At 40.5% G+C, this 21,501-nt stretch overlaps 1 protein-coding gene across 1 annotated transcript in view; it reads left to right on the top strand.

Moving 5' to 3' along the window:
• Window positions 1-21,501, top strand: part of EPHB1 (EPH receptor B1) — a 259,254-nt gene that overhangs the window by 1,280 nt on the left and 236,473 nt on the right. The window lies entirely within an intron of this gene.

Raw genomic sequence — 21,501 nt, 5'->3', positions numbered from 1 at the left:
ATTGCAGTGCTGAATTTCTTTTAAAAGCAGCATAGGGTGATGGTAGGGATAGCAGAACATTGCTGGGAGGTGGAGGATGGGGTGACAGATACTTGCTGGGAGTGTGTGTCTAGGCTGCTGAGCGTGACCAGGGACACCACTGTGTGCCCGCTCAAAACGTTGGCGTAATAAAGCAACTTTGTTATGTTCATCATTCTCTGTTGGAAGCCCTTTGAGTGCTTACTATACCTTTGGCTGTACTGTTCTCTACATGTGGAGCACCAAAGCATATACACGTAAATGAGTGCTGATACCACTTCTGTCTATATATTATGTTTATACATAAATATATAATATACATTTTTTGTATTCCTAGTCTCTCTCTCTAAATATTTCTTTTTTTGTATGCCTCGTCTCATCTATTTCTTCATTCCCATCATTTCCCTCTCACTCCTCGTTCTTCCTCTCTTGCCGTTTAGCAGTCTGTCACTTGTCTTATGTTGTGCGAGTCCCTCTCACTTCCCATATGTGATAAACACTCCCTCTTTTTATGCATTTGCACTATTTTTTATTGCTTTTTCCCCCCATCGTTGTTATTTTAACTTATAGGACCTATTCCCAGCACTTTCTGCTCTACTGGTTGTATGTGATAATACGTTTCTGTGTCTCACCGGTATGGTCATGGAACCTAGAGGTCCTTGGCCGTGAAGACGATATGCCATGGGGCTCATTCAGCGAGACAAAGAGGGCCAATCATTAGTCATGTTTCACTGTTCGGAACCTGAAATCTGGCTGCTGTGGGTTAATGTTTTTTTTGCCCATCATCGTTGTGTACTGGTTTATTGGATAGGCTTGTGACTGGGACAGAGCTGTGATGATACGAGGGAACAAAAGTAAAGACATTGCCTAGATCGGCGATCCTTTGACCAATTTGTTTCTATGCAGGTGAAAGAATGGGAGATAAAGCTCCAGTGTTTACAGCTAAAGTCCGGATTTGTGTATTTGACGTTCAGTACGGGGTTGAGCAGTACAGGGTGTTACATGGTCCACATTACCATAACATTGCCTGGGGCTGTGCATTGGATTTTCTCAGACGCAATAAAAACGTGCAGCAGTAATGAAACTGAGCAGGCTCCTATGTATCCGGGATTTAAATCAAACCATTTTATTTTTCTTTTGGTACAAACTTCTTTTTTTAAAACCAGATTAAGGGGTATTTGTTTTCAATTCTGTTTTATATATCACATGGCTTCAGGGGATTTTTATTTATATTGCGATTATAAGAAGTAGAAACCCAGTTCACAAATGCCTCGGGGGTAATACAACACTGAACCGTGCTTTTCTTAACAGCTGGGAAATGTTGGCAGGTTATTAATTATGTCTGACCCATAAACATTTACAGGCAAAGTCTGCTGGGAGAAAACATTGCTTGAAAAGGCCATAGCAGAAAATAATAATATAAAAAAAGACAAAACTACCAGCAAACAGTAATCAAGCTCGAATAGATTGAGAAAGGTTACCAAAGTTTGTTGTCCAAATCTGAGGATAATAATGAGCTTGCTACACTTGTATATTAGTAAGTACCTTTGAGATATAAATAATCATTAGCAGTAATGTTGCAATGACAGGAGCCCTTAAATCGTCATTTCTATACAGAACTTGCCTTCTTGAAGTGTCTGAAAGCATGTACAAAAGGAAATCTGCTGAGGGGAGAGAGGTTGGTGTCCCCAAGGCCGGATTTACTCTCTCTGCTGCCCCAACCCAAGGCCAGGTTCCTCAATGCGCCCCCCTAACCGCCAACCCCCCCCCCCATGGAGAATGGCAGACCTGCCAGGCTGCATACAAGTGATTTCAGCGCCATCTCCGGGATCACTTGTACACAACAAGCGGTGGCTTCCCCGCTCTACATTTAGCAGGGCTAAATGTAGAAAACAACTACCCGCCCAGCGCCCAGACCTGCATGTCCTGAGAATCAGGAGATAGGAATTCCACACCCCTGCTGCCCCTCTACTCCCTGCTGCCCCAAGGCCGGGCCTTGATTGGCTTTGTGGGAAATCCTGCCCTGGGTGTCCCATGCGATATGTCCTAGCTTATTCCCGCCAGCCAGTGGTGAACTCGTTTAAAGGTCATGCACATCCAGTGGATGCTTTCTTTGATATAACTCCATATGTAGTGAGTCCACAAAATACCACATAGTACAAATATATTAGAACTGGTGGAAATGGAATCCTCGTTGAGATCTCTATAGACAGCAGAAGAAATAAAGGTGAAAAGTTACGTTAGCCCAGGGGTGGACAAATATATATGGAATTCAGGAGCAAGTCTGTCCAATCCCGAAGCCAGCAGGATTTCTTTTAGGAGCCAGCTCTATTGAAAATAACTAGAGAAAGCCTCCAAAGTTAGGAGGCCAGCTGTAATTTTTATGGATCATTGGGTAACTGGCTTCTGGGACTTGTCCAGCCCTGCATTAGCCAACATGCTTGATTTACTTTGGCATATTAAAGAAGAACTTCACTCCTCCCGGGGTTTGTTTTTTTAACTTTTATGCAGCATTGTCCTCAATATACATACTCACCTTCCAAGAGAATCCAGCCTTGCCCTGCTGCTATCTGCTGTACAGGTGACACGGCCCTGGCTCCGTGACACCATCTTGGTGCTCCTCAGCCATTGGAAACTGGCTGCCTCTTCTAGGTTCATACAGCCAGCCCCCAATGACGTGCACAGCTATGCCTACTGGCCACTCTTTGCCCCCACTCCTGAAGCCTATGTGACAGGAATATCTCAGGAGGTGGTGGGAGCAGAGATCCATCATTCTCACCTTAAAAACATAAACAGAAAGAAAATAAATAAGTACTGTACATTCTGTTTTAAATAGTGGAGGGTTGCAGTGGGTTAGAAGGGAATGTTGGAGTAAAGGTCCACTTTAAAGGTGAAAAAGGTGTTTTAAAAGTGCATTTTCATGTTTCTTAGGGAAAACACCTTCCATCCCACTAGGCTTTCTTCATCACTTGTTGTAATATAAGAGCCAGTGTTGATGGCCTTTTGTTCACTTCAGAACGGCCTCTCTCCCCTTACAAGTCTATGGGAATGCAAAAGCAGCTGAAGCGTGTCAGCTGCACCTGCAGTGAATTCTGAATGATCTCAGAAACATCTCAAACTGATGTCAGTCGGCACTGGCCCTAACATTACTAATTCACACTGCCCGACTTCCCCAGGGACCGGGGGTTATTCAATAAAGCATTTGTAATGTGTTTCTGGCCACACTAGAAACATTTAAATTCTTGAAAGCCATTAAACTGTTTTCTTGCTATTTCTGATGTGTGTCACAAAGTCAGGACACTTTTACATTATGTGGGACACTTCTACATTCTGGCGCTATGGCTGAAACAAATTCATTCAGAAATATGGCCAAATCGGTGATGTGAAAAGTGCTGGCAAATACTCCATGTTGGAAAAAATGGTGTCAAATTGTGTAGGCTTGGTGTCGAAAGGTGTAGAAAGTAATGACCCTACTGGGTGGATTTACAAAACTGGGAGTAAAGACCCCCATACATTCTATGGAATGCCATGTGATGCCATAAGATAAGTGAGTAGTGTAGGGTAATGGAGAAAGCTTGAGCCATGGAGACCATTGAGAATGGTCTAGACCTGAGCAAGCCAAGTTGCGTGATGTAGGAAATGTATATGTACAAGTGAGGAGGTGGGTACAGGTTTGTTAATAAACGTGAACTTACATTTTAAATTTGTAATGACTGCTGTGATGTATAGTACCCTATAGTAACCTGTAACAGCCAACCATAGGATAGCAACACTGAACTTACAAAAGCTAATTTCTGTTAGTTTTTTCTAATTTTGGATAGATTTATTTTTGGATAGAAGGGTAATGTTCTTTACTGGAGCAGGAGGCTTTAGAATACCCGGAGGTTCTAACCCTTCTCCATTGTAATGAAAACGTGTTTTGTTGCAGTCTGGGTCCCCCTTGGAGAGATTTCCCACCACTTTCTAACCCGACAAGGCGTAAGCAAAAAAAGGCAGTTGTGCTGTAACCCCTTGCCGCCGGCTATACGCATATACAGTATGTGGCAGTACAGAGGTGGGCTTTATAAAATGCTGGCACATATATACTTACCTCTTTTGTGCTTGTTGAGTGCTCAATTGCATGCCCACAGAACTGTTCCTCCACTGTTGCTGGCAGTTCCCAGTCTTGTAGGAATGATCAGGAGCTGGTAGTCAGGCATCACATGATTAGATAGGCCAGGAAATGCTGCAAGCATTAAGATCTTCTTAAAGGGTCAGCAACGAGACGTTAATGCCTATCTCCAGTTGAAGAACAATTTCCAATGCATAGTTAACTGCTAGTTTTTGTCTAGGGACCTGTGTAAAGCACTTTAGTTACCTGATCCCCCTCTCCTGCAGGCTCCAAAACTGGTGCCTGCAGCCTTTTACACCCTCCACTCTGGTGTTTGGAAGTCTGCTGACATCATCACGTACAATGCTAGGCCCATAGTCCAGCACAATTTTACATAAGGATGCCAAGGGACAGTCCACAAGCTAGAGTGCAGGAGAGAGAAGTGAGCATTGATCGCCCGGGGGTGCAGGGATCATGCAAGTAAAAATCCTTTACACCGCTCCCCTAGACATAAACTAGATGTTGACTCTTGCAGTGCAGAGGTAGCCACACTGCAAAGGTTTGTTTTGTTTTTTTACCCAGAGATTTAATGTGCAATTTTTCCTTTTGCTTGGTTGGACTGCTTATGGTATGGATTTGTAAAATGGAATGTGTTAGTTCACTTTGCTCAAATAGGTAGTGAATATAAGATTACATTGCTTAAATGTACTCGGTTTGGCCTCAGGCTTGTTGGGCTTTGTTTTGTTGGGAGCGTTGTTTAGACCCGTACGTCTCGGTAGACTAGATTTGGCTCCAGAGAATATAATTTTACCAGAAATGAATTCCTTTTTATTCATCAGTTCTGAACCGGATTCAAAATAATAGGAGTAGGAATGCTGAAAAATGGCCACAGAGACTGAAGTGTTGGAGAGCGGACAGCGCTCACATTTGAACCAAACGTCCATGGGGTTATAAGATCGGTCAGTGTCAGCAGCTGTGCATTCTCTGTTTTCTTCCCCCTCTAAGTCAGGACAGCTGCACAATCATAGAACTGTCTCTAAATACAGAAGGGCGGCTCGCAGTGGAAGAGCTGAATCTCCCAGCAGAATGCACAGACAGATTGCACAGAGCGTGGAGGCTCAGAGAGACAGAGGGGGGAACACGGTGTATGTGATAAATGAGAGAATTCTGAGTCTAAGTGCTATGGAATCCCCAATACACTGCAGGCTTTTGCTCTTTATTTCATCACTGTGCCGGATTGGAATGTTTTGCATTATGGTCCAAGGCGTGATTGAGCAGAGGAGGTATTCTGGTGCAGCCCCTGAGCTTTTGATTAGAAAGTGGACCAAAAACCCTCTTCTGGATATTTTTTAAATTGGCTATCGAAGTGCATCCACAAAAACAATGAGGGAATTGTTAAATAACACACTATAGCCTAGAGTGGCTCACCCCCCCCCCCCATGGGGAATGGCAGACCTGCAGGCTGCATACAATGTCGCCGAGATCACTTGTACAAAACAAGCGGTGGCATTTAGCTCTGCTTGCCCAAAGCAGGGCTAAAGGCAGAAAACAACTACCCGCCTACATTCATATATGAAACTGCTGGCATGTGGAAGGTAGATTAATGTTGTAATGTTGCTGTATAGCATCCTCAGATGATCACTTCTGGATCTTCTCACATGAACACACAATTCAAAACTCTAGCTGCAAAATATTATAAGAAAGCCATTAATGTTGTGGTACATGGGCCAAGAGAAATCAAAAAGTTCTCCATCAGAAGTTCTGGAACCACAGTTAGCCAAATGGACATAAAGAGATGATTTGGATGACTATACCCACTATGCATGCACACAAAGTCATCCATTTTTCTGTCATGGAATCGATGATGTCATTGTTTTATTTTATCATATTTTTATCTTCTTGTCTCCTTTCATTTTGCTGTCCCCATGACACTTAGACATAGAAATGATAGTTTCTATAGCTTTTATGACAGTTAAAAAAATTGCTGAATGCAAGCTGGATACATTGCTCAATTCACATCTTTACATCTGTACAGCTTTACCCACTATCCTTCAAGCTGAACTCCTTAAAGCTGAACTGAAGAGTTCGGGGGCATCTCATGTTGGGCACCTTTCCACTCACACTTCCTTTAAAGCCTAACGTCAGCCATTTTTAAAAACATTGAATAAAGTGTGAACATTTCTAAGGATTGTCTGTTTGTAACCCCATTATAGAGATTTGCATTTACTTCCTGTGTCAGTGACACAACAGGAAGTGAGAAGAGATCTTTCCAAAGTGAGGAAAAATCCCCACTTAGAGAGTTGTCACAAAACAGGCATCCTGATTGGTGACAACTACAAAGCGTTGGATTTCCCATCACTCTTTGTCCTGTTGACAGTGGCCACAAGGACAGGTAAAGCAGGCACACAAACAGCAGTAAAAAAAAACATGCCCCCTATAAGAAATAAAAAAGGTTTTAGCTTTAAATATACTTGTAATGGTTGTTCTCAGTATGCAAGTTTCTACACATGCACAGCTCAGTGTACATTTCCCGCACATTTGGTACTAGAATAGATTAACCCCTATGTACATGCACTCACTCTCCGGTATCTTCTCCAAAAAACAAGTGCTGTGCAGCGATAGAGTTTTCGGTTTTGCTTGAAGAGAAGGTGGCAACCCTAGAAGCATCGTTTTGTTTACTATGCGATCGGGATTGCAAAGCATTGCTCCACGACTGCCGTACGCAGCATAGTGTGGCGGGGCAGGGGGGGCCCCAAGAAAATGTTTGCCCAGGGTCCCATCAATATTAAAGATGGCCCTGTCTGTATTGGGTTGGGGCTGCTTCCACAGCTCTGCTCTGTGCACAGGCTAGATAAAGCAATAGTCTGCAAAGGCATTTAGTGCACACAAAGTGGATTTATATCCTTTGTAGCCATTGAGGAATATACGTGAATTAATTTCTTTTGTGCCTGGAGTTCAGCTTTAAATGAGGATTAAACCTCTTGTTTTATGGACTTGTGATAGAAGTGATTCCATTCTAATACCTTCTATTTAAGGAAGGCATTGCCGTACCTAAAACGACCTAAAATATTTCAAATGTGTATTTTTCGGTCTTTACCAGCCCTGTATTTTCCCATTAAAAGTAACAGAGAGGAGGTAATAGAAGGGAATGACCTTGCATGGCCTCAGTTAGTAAATACAGGGTCTTTTCTCTCTCTGTGGCAGCATTAATCAATCACAATGCATTCCTTCCCTTGGCACTATACAGCCAGTTCAATACTCTCTCTCCATCCCCCAATAGATAGTCCCTGTGCACGTTTGATGGTATAAAAGAGTTTCCTTGGTTGACAAGTGAGGGGGTGTGATGGTGTTTATGCTGTGTCAGAGCCACCTTATGCCTCATTGAGTAGAAGTAGTCTTTTTGCACCTGTCACTTATTCTGCATGGTTTCATTTCAAAGGAGGCACAAGTAGCAATCTGTGTGTTAAATGAGACTGCACTTCCATTAGCTTCTTTCTCTTTCCATTATTGCTCCATAAGTGCCGAATACAGCTTGTAGGAAAGATGTACAATGTGGAGGAAAGAATACAAATGGGAAAAACATGATTCAGACATTTGCTTTAAGGGATTCACGAAGGATGAGAACGGTTGTATTTTCTGGAAAGAAAGTTGGATTGTCAAACCCTACTGTAATAGTTGGGTCAACAGATAACCTTTGTTAGGGAGAATTATTTCCAGTTTATTTGTGGAATAGAGATCAATTAGGGTTGTATGGTATGGCCTGTGCAGAGTTTTTGTGTGGGGGTTCAGTAAAGTTCGGTTGCATATGGAGAAAGAATCAGAAACCTTTGTGCACAGGCTAGATTAGAAATGTACCTATGTTTTTTTAAATATTGCATCCTTAAAAAAGTTATTTTTATTAGAGGAGCAGTAACTTGTCAGTCCCCATATAGTTACCATGTGCAGTTTGTGTCACTGGTGGCCATACTGGCTTGTTCTCCAGGGGCAGAGTGTTTTTCCCAATGTTGCACCCATTCACACCTGAGAGTTTTGTCTCTTCAGCGTTTCACAAAGTGTGACAACGCTTATCACGAAGAATCCCAATATCTTCAATGGTGCCTATTCCAGGAGTGGACAAAATATGGAATTCAGGAGTCAGTTTGTCAAATCCAGGAGCCAGGAGGATTATATTTAGGAGTCAGCTCTATTGACAACAGCTAGAGAAAACCTCAAAAGTTCAGGAGCATTAGAGAACTCAGTGGGAGCCCCTGAAACGCGCACATAACAGATCTACCAACCATCTCCTCCTTTAGTAATTAGCTTTTTATCGGCTAAAACAAAAGCACCGAAGCATGAAAATTCATGAAAATCCTGTGAAAAAATGCAAAAAACTCTTCAAAATCACCTCAAAATGCCATCGCAAAGTGTAAATGCGGGTTTAGTAAAATCTGGAACCCTTGCTTCCCTGATGTTGCAGTCACCAAGTTGTCTACACTTTGGTTTCTAGTAGCTGAAGAAATGTATATGTATGGATAGGAAACTGTAATCAGGACCCTCAGGTATACATTTCTAAATTGTTAATAGAGGTTAAAAAGCATCTGGGAGGTCGTGACCTGATTACTGGGAGAACACATCTGTCAGGATGTAGAGGTTTCCGATTATAATGTGACACATGCCCCTGGCGCTATATACTTGGAGTTGGGTAGATTAGATGTCTGAGGAAGGCGTGGACAAATAATATTGAGTACCAATTGTCATTTTTAAAGTGGTATTAAACTCTCGAAATTCTTCCCACTAATGAATCCAGCTCAAACAAATGTACATATCCCAAGTAAGTGTTTCTTTACATTTTTGCCCAAGCACTTACAATCGTCAGGTTTCCAAAAAGATTACTCCAACTCTCTCAGCTCTGCTTCCCTAAACATCCTAGGCAAGGACAAGATTACAAGGGACAGCCCAGTCTCCATCAGCTGCCCATATGCTAGCTTGGCGAAGGGTAAAAGGAAGAGCAGAGAAGTTGACAGGAGAGGCATGGATTGCCTTGCTGTGACTGTGTGTTTTTGAAGACAAATGCCCCTTACTAGCACACACAATTGTGGCTCTAAAGGACCTGCAAAGGAAAGGAGCCACCCTAAAACAGGATATCCGGGCCAGTGGTTAGGGGGCCAGCTGATTCTGCAGGAAACTAAAACTTTTAAACATCAAGGAGCATTATGCATTGTAAGTGATTTAATCAGCATTTGAAATAGCTTAAAAACCTTTTGACTTTAATATGAATTTAAGGAGCATTGGCTGCCTGACTCCTGGGATTTCGCCAATATGCACAATTTAGCAGTGAATTTTGGTTCAGTAATAAAAACCCATGGATAATATTCACCAATCATGACCAGTGTGCACAGCTATTGTTTCTAAGTAAAAGAAATGTCCCGTTTTTACTTCTTATCTTTACGAAAATGAATATATGAATTTGAATTTTACTGTTTCATTCGGTTTGTTCAATCGATAAAATCTAATTCACAGGCAAATAAGGAGGGATATTGATATTTGTATACTTCTTTACAAACTTCTATGGCAGATGCCATTTAGTAATGCTTAAAAAAGCCGCTGATCTGACAAAGGTTGTTCATTTTTAATCATATTCAGGCATTCGGGGAATGCTTCAGATAAAGCTGTTAGTTGAATACGAGGATATAACTCAGGCCATAATTTACCTAATACACGGCGTGACTTATAAACACTTAACACATATTGAAACATAACATGTTAACTTATGGTCATAGATGAAATACCACATCCTGCTATTACCATTATTTGAAATGTTGCTGTCTCTCCAATGTATAAAATCAATGCCCTGATGGTTGGGTTCACCATTACATACATAACATAACGAACATAAGACATATTCTTGTTTCTTAGTTTCCATCTTATGAGATGTATTGGTTGAATGCTGAACTTCTTCCCCCCCACTAAAGCCCCCCGAGAATGTATAGAATAGGTTACGGTGTATAGCAGCCTATAATTATTTTAATTCTACTTTAAGAGGTGCAAAGGGTGCAACTGCTCCTGGAACTAGGCCAAGTGAGCCAACCATCACTACTACTACAGCTCATATTAAGCAGCTGTATGCTCACATCATGTATTTTTTTGCTGGTTGACCATCGTTTTGAGTTTTCCCCTAAGATTGATCAGCCAGTGAATGATTGTTTCCTGTGCTGATTCTAATCACAAAATCAAGTGTTGATTATCTAATAGGTGGTCTAAGTCTAACCACAGAAATTTGGATTTGGGTAGAAATCGGCAGCCTGAATGATATAGCTGCCCAATGAATGAGCTTTTGTCTCAGGTGGTAAGATCTTGCCTGCTCCCTGGACCTGCCCACTATGGTCACCATTATAAAGTACTCATGAATATCACAAACTCCCTGTTGGATTATGTGCAATGAATAAAAGGAGAACCTACTTAGAAAAGTGTGCTACCCTCATAATGACTGGTGGGGTGGAGGGAAGTGTACAAAGCTTGTGGCTAATTGTGTCTGAATAAAATAGTGTTTCATATGGTAATGTTTGAGCATTTAGAAACAAGTGTGGATCAATATATAGATAGTGGTCTGAAATGAAAGTCACTGCCTGATTGTAGATTTAAATATTTGGTTAATTCATCCGTACGAGCTGTTTAAATAAAAATAAAAATTGAGTAGAGCAAAACAACATAAACCTATCTGTCATTAGCCGCCATTAGAAGATGAAACTTGTAATACGATTTCGTGTTCGTGGCAGCAGCTTCACTTTTATATGCTCTAGTTTTCATAAGTTAGCCTGGAGTGCAAGTTTTATTTTTTCATATATATTCTCAATGGTGTTTTGTTTTGGTGTTTTGAGTTTTTACTGGTCCCCTGTTCCCTCGTGTTGCCTTTTGGCTTGCACATCTCACTCCTTACCCCATAATGTTCTCCTTTTCCTCCACCAGAAGGGTTCCTGCTTCCTCCTCCCCTCTGTCCTTACCACATAACGCTCTCTCTCCCTCCTCCACCCCCCTTCTCTTCCTCCCCTTTCCTCCCTTTCCTTTCTCTTGCTCTTCAGGGTTTCTTTCATTAAATGCACTGGCTGCTCTTGAAACATTATGTTACGTTTGTTAAGACTCCGACAGCAACCTTGCGTAAAGCAGTGGGGATCTGAGAGGCACACACCTTTTAAGGCTGAGATAAAGATGCCTATTTATAAAAAGAAACATTCTTTGGCACAAAACAGCCCTTCACGCGGCAGGACTGTGTACCAGGTCGAAAAATAATGTTTTTGCTTGTTCTTTTTTCCCTTTGTCATTTTCTGTGACTTATCATTATTTCCATTGTGCTCAGTAGACTCAGGCGTAAAATGGATGCACAAAGGCGTCTTTATGGTAAGTTGATCGTTCGGGTGGCATTGCAATTAAAGGATACCTTACACAGAGTTGATAAAATAGGCCATATAAATATGATTCCTGCTTATTCCATGATATTATTAAACAAAACAAAGATCCCATTTGTGATATATTTGTTATTAAAGAATGTGAGCTGGTTAAAGACATGAGTTGAATTAAACACAGAGCACCCATGTGTATTAGAGGGCACCTGCTTGTATTATACAGTATATGTTTATTCTGTCCTTGGAACCCAACTTCTGAATAGAGCTCACACAGACATGCAATACTATTGCTTGCTTAGAGATAATGTAATGATCAGTTAGCTACTCAACTGATAAACTTATAGAGACTCTGTTCTGTTTTCACTGCTTACCCGCCAACATTCAGGATTGAAGAAAACCCTGCAGAAGGGCACAACACCTGCAGGGAGATAACCTAGGAGCTTCTTTTTATATCATATTAAACTTTGAATGACTAAAACCTTAATGGAGGATCAAATATGTCAAAACATACCTGGAATACTGCAATCAAGGAAACACTTGTAATATTCTCCTACCTTGTGTATGGTATTAATTATCAGGGCTAAGGATGTATTAACGACCACCCAGAACCTCACAAAACTCTGCACTGCTTGCATGAAAGGGAAGTTACCATCCCTTGCTATGGCGATAATGGTGATACAAAACACAAAAATTCCCCAGCCTCAACCTGATTTTAAAGCTACAACTGCAGCTCCATAAGCTTAGTCTCTGTTTACTATATACTATTATAATTATGGTAGCAAGGAACATGCTGTGCATGTTTCTGAATCCACATCTTTGATTTACAGATCCATTCATTGGAGAGGCAACAAGTCCCATCTGCCAATGTGGCAGAGGGACCATAGACACACCATACTTGTAGCCTATTGCTACTTCCTCCTGAACCGTAACTGAAAGTCTGTGCCTCGGTATGCGCAGGGGCTGGGAGGAAGAGTCTGCAAGAGCCAGAGCATTGCACCCACAATACACTGATCGCAGTTGCAATGCTTTGCAGTCTCAGTGCAAAACAAATAAACATGAAATAAATCATGTAGATGGTACCCTTGGGTCTATTCCAAAATTTCTGACATGCGTTATTAATAATAATAATTATTATTATTATACAAATTAATTCATGTGTTTAAAATCACTTTAAAGTGTATGTAAATCTTAACAATGAACTTCTTTTAGTTGCTCCCTTTTGGTCTATTAAATATACCATTGAAAGCTTTTTTTTATATTTGTTCAACGAGTGCAGAAAAAAATGCCCGTTGATCCTGTCAGAAATTCAGAGCTGTCCTGTATCCCAGAGCCTAATCAGTCCTTCCAGTTCTTCTCTCGGACTACAGGATAATGACTTTCTATGTTGAGGAGCGGAGGAGAGATTCAGTAGTTTAGTGAAATGGACCAGGCTGACACCATTTCTTGTAAATTTCAGGCTACAAAATCCTTTGTGTTGTCAGCCTACAACAGAAAATTAGGAGCAGAGTGCATTTCTGGTAGATGTAAATGAATTTGTATGTACTTGCAGGGTCTTTAAAGGTACTAAATTTGGGCAAATGAGCTCCTATCTAAAGTCGCCCTTGTATGTGTATGATTGCAATTGAGATTGGGAACTTAGATTGTAAGCAGGGACTAATGTGAATGTACAATTTACTAAAGCACTGCATACAATGTGTTTGTGCTATATAAATAATTGAATTAAAAAATTACTATGTAGCAGCCTACTTCCATTATCAGTCATTCCAGGCCAGGTTGGAGAGGTTGCGAACACTACCTGTATTTGGGATTGAAGGACAGTAAGCCAGCAGTAAACTTTCAGCATTTTTCTATGCGCACTGTTATCAAATATATCTTTAATTCACTACTTTGAATGTTAACTTTAGTGGTCCTTTAAAGCCATGCTTAATAGATTGTAATTCAGCTTATCCATTCCATCTCTAGAGGTGCTTTTACTTTGGAATTCTTTGTTTATATGCCATTTTAACCTGAGAGAAGTATGTATGATCCTATAGATGTTAATGGATTCAAATGTAGAGAAAATGATATTTTCTCTGCAGAAGGACTTACTCCAATATGTTTTATTAAACACTTAGGTACATAAATCCTCCTTCTAAATGGGGTATACAGTGTGTTCCCAATACATATACAGATGTGTTGGCCTGGATTCAGATCACTGGTAATGGTTTTCTCCGTGAGTCTACGAGTACCATTAATACAAGACAAATGTACCTGAAATCTCCTCGTGTTTCCCGCGAGGCTCCTGCCTCATCGCCAATTGTGATTTTTAGAGTGCTAATTGCTGTATGGGGATTTACGGAGACAATCAGGAGGACGTGGGATAGCATTACACGGGTTAATATCAGGTGGGAGGAAATTGATATACTTAATAATGATGAGGAGGGGAGGAAGAGCAGAGAGGAAGTCATGTGTAGTCTTTCATAGCACATTTGGACCAGAATCAAGCTGATGCTCATTAAACATTGTGCTGTCAGAGATGTCATGCTTGTTTTATGGGCCCCTGTGGCTAGGATCACATTTGAGGATTACCAGAAAATAAAGATGAATTCCCCCCAAGGAAAAAAAAATAAGTAAAAAAGCAAACAGCTCTGACATTTAACAGCTTTCAGTTCTACCCAAACGGTAGCCCAGGGGCAACATACGGATCTCAGGGGTTTCATGCACTACATAATTGTTATGCATTCATGAATTTTGTGTAGCTGGTTAGCTAATAACAGCCATAGCTGGACTTCAGATGGCAATTAGATATTAGTGAGCAGTTTCACTCAGCAAAGGTGCTTCGACCTCTCAGTCACAGAAACATGAATGCTAGGCCCATGTAAGAGTGCAGGTTTATGTGCCACTCTGATCTTGGGGAGCTAAAGCTGAAAAGTTTTTTTTGTGAAAAGTTTTTTTTGAACTGATGGCGTTAGCCCAGGGAAATGTAGAACATCATAAGGTACCCCAAACAACTCAGTCACAGTATTTTCTAGTCAGAACCACAGGTATGGTTGAAACATTGTTGAAGTCATCTATCTATGGCTATAGCTATGAGTATCGGCAGTTGGAGCAAAGTAATTGTTTTTAAATTTCACTTTGGCCAATCTTGCTTACTTATCTTTTATCCTTTATCAGTTATCATTAAAGCTGGCCACACACATTACCGTATATACTCGAGTATAAGCCGTCCCGAATACAAGCCGAGGTACCTAATTTTACCAAAAAAACCTGGGAAAAAGTATTGACCCGAATATAAGCCGAGGGTGGGAAATGAGGCAGCTACTGGTAGATAGATACCAATAAAATTACATTAATATTTATTTAAAAGAAAAATAACCTAGCTCTGTAAGTGGAAAAGGGGGTACAGGGCTACATATCATGTACTACGGATCATTTAACCCATTCATGTTAGCAGAGGATCATTGTAAATGTATTGTTGCAGGCACTCTATATGTACATGTACTATATACTACATATAGAGTATATACTGCTAATACAGTGCAGACAATACATTTACAATTATACTAACATGAATGTATTAAATGATCTGTATGTAGCCCTGTACTAGGGATCATTTAACCCATTCATGTTAGCAGAGGATCATTGTAAATGTATTGTTGCAGGCACTCTATATGTACATGTACTATATACTACATATAGAGTATATACTGCTAATACAGTGCAGACAATACATTTACAATTATACTAACATGAATGTATTAAATGATCTGTATGTAGCCCTGTACTAGGGATCATTTAACCCATTCATGTTAGCAGAGGATCATTGTAAATGTATTGTTGCAGGCACTCTATATGTACATGTACTATATACTACATATAGAGTGCACTGAACAATAGATTTACAATTATCCTCTGCTAATATGAATGGGTTAAATGATCCGTAGTACATGATATGTAGCCCTGTACCCCCTTTTCCACTTACAGAGCTAGGTTATTTTTCTTTTAAATAAATATTAATGTAATTTTATTGGTATCTATCTACCAGTAGCTGCCTCATTTCCCACCCTCGGCTTATATTCGGGTCAATACTTTTTCCCAGGTTTTTTTGGTAAAATTAGGTACCTCGGCTTATATTCGGGATGGCTTATACTCGAGTATATACGGTACTTTCTGATTGCACAATCTTTGTACAATCTCACTGAGATCCTTGAAACTCTGCATAAAAGGTAAGAGGTTGGTCCCGTGGACAGTGGCTGGTGGTTCTTTGGGCGAGGACAATAGCATGTTATTTGATCACTGCCCACAGCGCATAGCTGTATCAATTCAGTCCTGCCCGGCATAAGCATTTTTTGCGGTGACATCACTTCTGTAGCCACGGGAACTACACAAGCAAGTAGATCTGGCTCGGCAGAAGACAGGAAGTGGCTGTGTGGGGCTTAGCGAAGTTGAAGATAAAACGTAATCATGTTTACCATTTAAAGTAAATGAAAAAATTATATCTTATGTAAGCTACATCTGTCAGTGTTCCACCAGTGGCAGAATTACTGCTATTTTATTGCAGTGCCACCAGAACAGCCATTAGATACTGCACAAAACTGGAATTTAGTGCCTGATTTATCAAAAAACATTTGTAAAAAGTCTAAACAAACAGTCCAAGAGCCCACAAACGACAACACAACTCATTTCAGGCGCTCAAAGACCTCCCCTTTCTCAGGGCTTAAACATAATAAGGTCTCAAACCTGGCCAAATCACCAAGAGTTATTATTTGCTATATAGGGTACAACCAGATTAAGTGAATCAACAATAGTGTATAACACCACATTTTTGTTAATGATGGCCTCACCAGAGCCATTGTGTTTTATCACAATCTGACCAATGTTCTGATAATTTGGAACCCAACACTGCACCTCTACTTGATCTTGAAATACAATGAAGACTGGCTTAAGAGCAGTATTGTAAATGGTAAGGCACACTTATTTAGGGTAAGGATTGCCACTGATGAAAAAAACATTTTGCCTCCACTTCCACTTTAACAGTTGGAGACCCATTAGTCATCCAGGCCTGCTTTAAACATCCCTAGCTTTTGGGTAGGCGATGTGGCAGCTAAGCAAGGCTTTCATTCTCGCTCTCTGGTGATGTCACTACCTTCCGTAAGAAGCAATAATTATACCTGTGCATGTCTGGGAAACAGCATTCAGGGAAGGCTACCAGCAGCCAGTTTTTCCGCTGAAACAGCATCAATCTTGAAAATTACTATTTTTTTACTGGTTAGATTCTCAGACTGGAGACGTCAAAGAGCTCTCGAATCAGAGGAAAGGATTGGTGACAGGTTATGTTTAAATAGCGAAATGCCTCCACGGGTTTAAGAATTATTTGGCTAGGATTTCTGAGCAATTGTGCTAAGTAAAAAGCAGAAATGTCAAGTAAGCATTTCAGCCCTGCACAGTGCAGACATCCAGGTCAGATAGTTTTAAAGATTTCCTGTGTACTGTTCAAACAAACCATGTTTATCTTGAGGTCCATATAACAATTACTAGGTGTCTGGTTGTCCCAAAGGCTTCTACTATTCAGGAAATATGAAATAGATTTCTGAAAACAGAAAGTGTTGAAATAGCAAGGTGGTGTAGGGTAATGCTGAGTGTGGATAAACAGTTTGGGCTGATTAGGCATTGCTCCTGTTACATTTATTATCAGCAATGCAGTGGCGTATGGGTTAGTGCCGCATTGGTGGAGTCCTGGGATGTTTTATACATGACAAATTCTGGCAAATGAACAGTATAACAGTATAACAATACAGATTTTATATGGAAATTATAACAACATTAAAGTGGACCTGTGTAGAGAGCAAAGCTGTAAGCAGACACCGTAGGTGTCTTCGTGAACCTTTTTGACCTGGAAGTCCATCATTTTACAGTGATGTCGCCAAGTATAGGGGCTTCTACGGTGCCAAGGGGGATAAATAATATGAGTAGGAACCTGTCATATAAGTTAATTGCTAGCCTGCTATTTTAAATAATTGCCATATTTCTGATAGTCCTGCATTCAATAAGTTGGATCCATACCTTACCGGGGCTGGTTTTCAGAGATAGACCCCCATAGCCTAAGTAATATAGCAACTCAAGATAAAGTTGAGCAAAACCTCATGCTTGGAGAGAATTAATAACTCCACCAAAGGTGAAATAACACTATGTTTTTTAATAATCATATTATTGCCGTCTTTAGCAATAAGGAGTGGGAAGAAAATCAGACAAACCTTTACATCTTTGCTACACTAAACCTTTGTGACCTCGCTATAAATGTAGACCTGTGTTTTACTCCTACACTAATTACGCAGTTCTGAGAAAGTTATTTATTTCTTGCATTGCTACAGTACTAATTTATTTGCAGCTGTTTGAATACTAAGTTTCATGAACATCAGTTCTTGGACCAGGCATACAATATTTTGCATTCTAATGGGCCTACTGCTCTTACACACGTTGACTAGAGCTGCAACAGTTAATCGATTTAGTGAATTAAAATCGACGATTGAAAACGTTGGCAACGTTGCGATCGTCGATTAGTCGACGATCGATTGATCAGCCTGTTCGGGGCTCCACACGTGGCCTGAGTCACACGTCACATGCTGCTCCCGCTGCACCCACGCCGCCGCATAATCCACGCCCACAGCACAGGCTGAAGCCGCGCACGCCGCTGGTCTCCTCCTCGCTGTGAGCTCCCTCACCCGCCGTGAGCTCCCTCAGCCGCCACATAAGCCACGCCCACCGCACGCTGAGGACATGCGTCTGGCCCTCTCCTCCCGGTGAGCTTCCCGACTCGCCACCGCGGCCGGGAGCTTTTTAATGTTTCCTGTTGTGTTTTTTTGGGTTTTTTTTATGACTACAAATCCCAGCAATTGTACATTATAGTATAATGTACTATTGCTGCATTCCTCTATAGCTGCTGGTATTCTGCACTGCGCCGCTGTATAATGTTCTATATTGCACACCACACTTTTTTTTTTTACTTCCACCGTGCCAAGCTTGCTCCTGTGATGGACTAAAATCTCAATAGAAACTAGTAGTCCATCACTGGAGCCTTTTTTTTTTTTTTTATCCGATTAACCGATAATCGAACTTATCGGCTAACTAATCGATTATGAAAATAATCGTTAGCTGCAGCCCTAACGTTGACCCTATACAAACATAGGCAGAGCTTACAAGTGCCATGAGGTTAGTGCCTGTAGATATGACTGCTACGCATACTGCAAGACCACATTGTTAATCAATTATTTATTTTTTGATGATATAGGGTAGCATCACTTCCAGTATATTTAAATTCTACATTTAACTGGAAATGATACATTGTAGCTTTGTTGGGGACCTGTTAGCTGATTAAGGTACAGTCCATGTCGGCTGTTGTTTGCTTCAGATATATGGTCCCTTCTGTTAGAATCTTTCTGGCCTACTGTGATTAAAATGGTGGGTAAAGAGTTTTTTGTCATATATGCTGTTCTGATACATAATGTGCTCTATTCCTGATATATCTAGTTCCAGTCCTGTCATTCTATCCTGGTATAGTGACAAGTGGTTGTGTCCCTGTCAATCTGGCATAGTGAGATGTGTTTTGTGTCCTTTTCAGCCTTGCGGAAAATTATGTTTATGGTTGTGGCGTTCTAGCATGTAGTGATGTGGTTTTAATCTTGTCAGTTTAGCAAGATATTCTATCTAGTTCATAATGGAGCAAAATTCATAGGGATCTTGTATGATACCCATATATATGGCTGTCTTGCTATGAGATAAACATGATGTTCTGATGTTTGTTTTTCCACCTTGCATCATGCTTTACTAGGACACATGGCTGTCTTCTGTGAAGCTCAACAACATTATATTGTTTTGATGCTTTGATTCTGTCATTGTAGGAAACATATGCTTCAAGCTTTTTATGTTTCTCACTCATTTTGTCTAAAGGAATTCCATATTATCTTTCAGAAACCTGTTCGGTCATGATATGCGCACTTTAACACAGAGCTTATGTTTAAACACATGCTTTAACATAAATTATATATATTTAATGGATTCAGCAGATGCTGGAAATGTTCTTCAGGATTTGGGCTCACGATGACTTGATGGCATAATTCAAATCTCACTGGTTGGTCCACCACACATTCATGCTTTTAGTGCTTTTAACTTCCTTTTTCATCACAAAGGTATTTTTTTAATAACATAAGGGGCTGTGCAGGCTATCGGTCAGTGAAGTACAATTGGATGTCATTGTCATGTTCATGGAATCATATTGAGAAGATGCATGCCTTCTAAAATGCTTCTTATCCTGCTAGAAGCTGGAAACCATGAACACTATACCCATAAAATGGTGCTCATGGCCAGCAACAATATTCCACAAGAAAATATTTTCCCAGCCACCGGTTCAATTTTGGAATACCGTGTCCATTGTAGACTTGTTTTCTTGTTAGCTGACAGAAATGGAGCCTCAATAGGTAAGTGGGAGGTGGTGCTGGATCCACTGTTTGAATGTGAAGAGTTTCTATTACGCTAAGTATTACCTACTGGTATTGAATGAATCACAGAAGTCTACTGTTAGTCCACAGCACAGGTACCAGGATTGCAGATTTGGAGAGCGATACAATGTTAAGTATTTTATAGATCCAATTTCTTTATGATACTGATATGTTCCTCCAAAACTGTAATCTGCAGTAGTTTTTATTTGTTTTAATAAATTTAAAGTAAAATGTCAAGTGGAACGTTGGGAAAAATATTGCATAAAAATACAAATATTACAATATATTCCAGCATAACTTGAGAAAATATGGCCTTTTAGGGGTTCTCAGTAAAAAAGGTTTGGGGGTGATAACCCTTCTGACTTTTGCATAAGCACTGCATCACAAATGTGAAAAATCTCTTTAAACAATTGCTGATTATTCCCTTTTCTCTGTAGGAAAGAAAATAAGTCTTAAAATATATGGACATCACTATTGTACTTGTTAAGTCAAGGAGAAAGCAGATATTCACATAGTTTTTGTTCATGTATATGACCATGAATAAAGGTATTTACAGATATTACGTGACCTTAAGGAAAGTCTTTCAACAAGCAAGGAAATTTTCAGCAAGTTGATTCTTTCCTTTGGATGTGATATCCGTGTACCCATGTATTTGACTTTTGGGCATAAATCCATGTTTTAGCAGTCTGATTGTTACCTGACATCCAACCACTAATATCTGTGGTTAGCTATAGGGCCAGTCATATTTTAATTCCAGTTCTAATGTGCGGTATATTTGTGGCTTACCATAGTGTACTGCTTTAGTTTTAGACATGTGCCAGTTTTGCAATTGTGCAATGCTTTTGAGGAACTGAGTAGTCGGCTCACTCTTACAAAGCGTAGGTGTAGTACCATTTGAATTTGGGGTGAACCCTTGCCTGGGCTTTTGTGGTATTCTTCATTGTGTTCCATATTATTTGAAGGTATGAATATTGCATTTCTTCAATTCAGATAATTATGGTAAAGTATAATTGTGGTGTGCAGAACCTGGGAGGCTTGGAAAAGAAACAGATATTTGACTCTGTATTTTATGACGTTGCGGTATTCTTGTGGGTTTGGCACTGTGCTCTGAGATGTGGTTGTATTGTATCTGTAAATAAAAGGCAGTAAATAATCCTGAGGCGTTCTAGTGATATGCTTATGATTCCCCATCAACCCCTGTGTCTGTGCTGTTCCACTGCAGTTATGTTGAGTTTGTGTGCTGGCATGTGCCTGCAATTGCTATGGTAATGTAATAATTTACTCCTCTCGTCTTTCAGTCACAAACAGGGCCAGCTGGAGTCTGTCTCAGATGTATCCCGTCTCAGCCCCAAGTTATAATAGATGATGAATCTAAGGGAAGGCCAGGATTCGTTCTGTTCTCTTGCACAGGAAAACCTGCTTGTTTTTCTTTTCCTACACTCCTTCCTGATGCTATCTGGATGCAGCTGGGGTGCGCAATTATCTGACAGACTCGGGCCCTTTGAACTCTGCTAATTTTCGACCTCTGGAACGTGCCAGT

The sequence above is a fragment of the Nanorana parkeri genome, unplaced genomic scaffold (assembly GCF_000935625.1).
Source record: "Nanorana parkeri isolate BGI_ZX_2015 unplaced genomic scaffold, ASM93562v1 scaffold192, whole genome shotgun sequence".
Classification (NCBI taxonomy): domain Eukaryota; kingdom Metazoa; phylum Chordata; class Amphibia; order Anura; family Dicroglossidae; genus Nanorana; species Nanorana parkeri.
The sequence above is the reverse complement of the archived record's forward strand: the minus strand, read 5'-3'. Positions and strand labels throughout refer to the sequence as shown.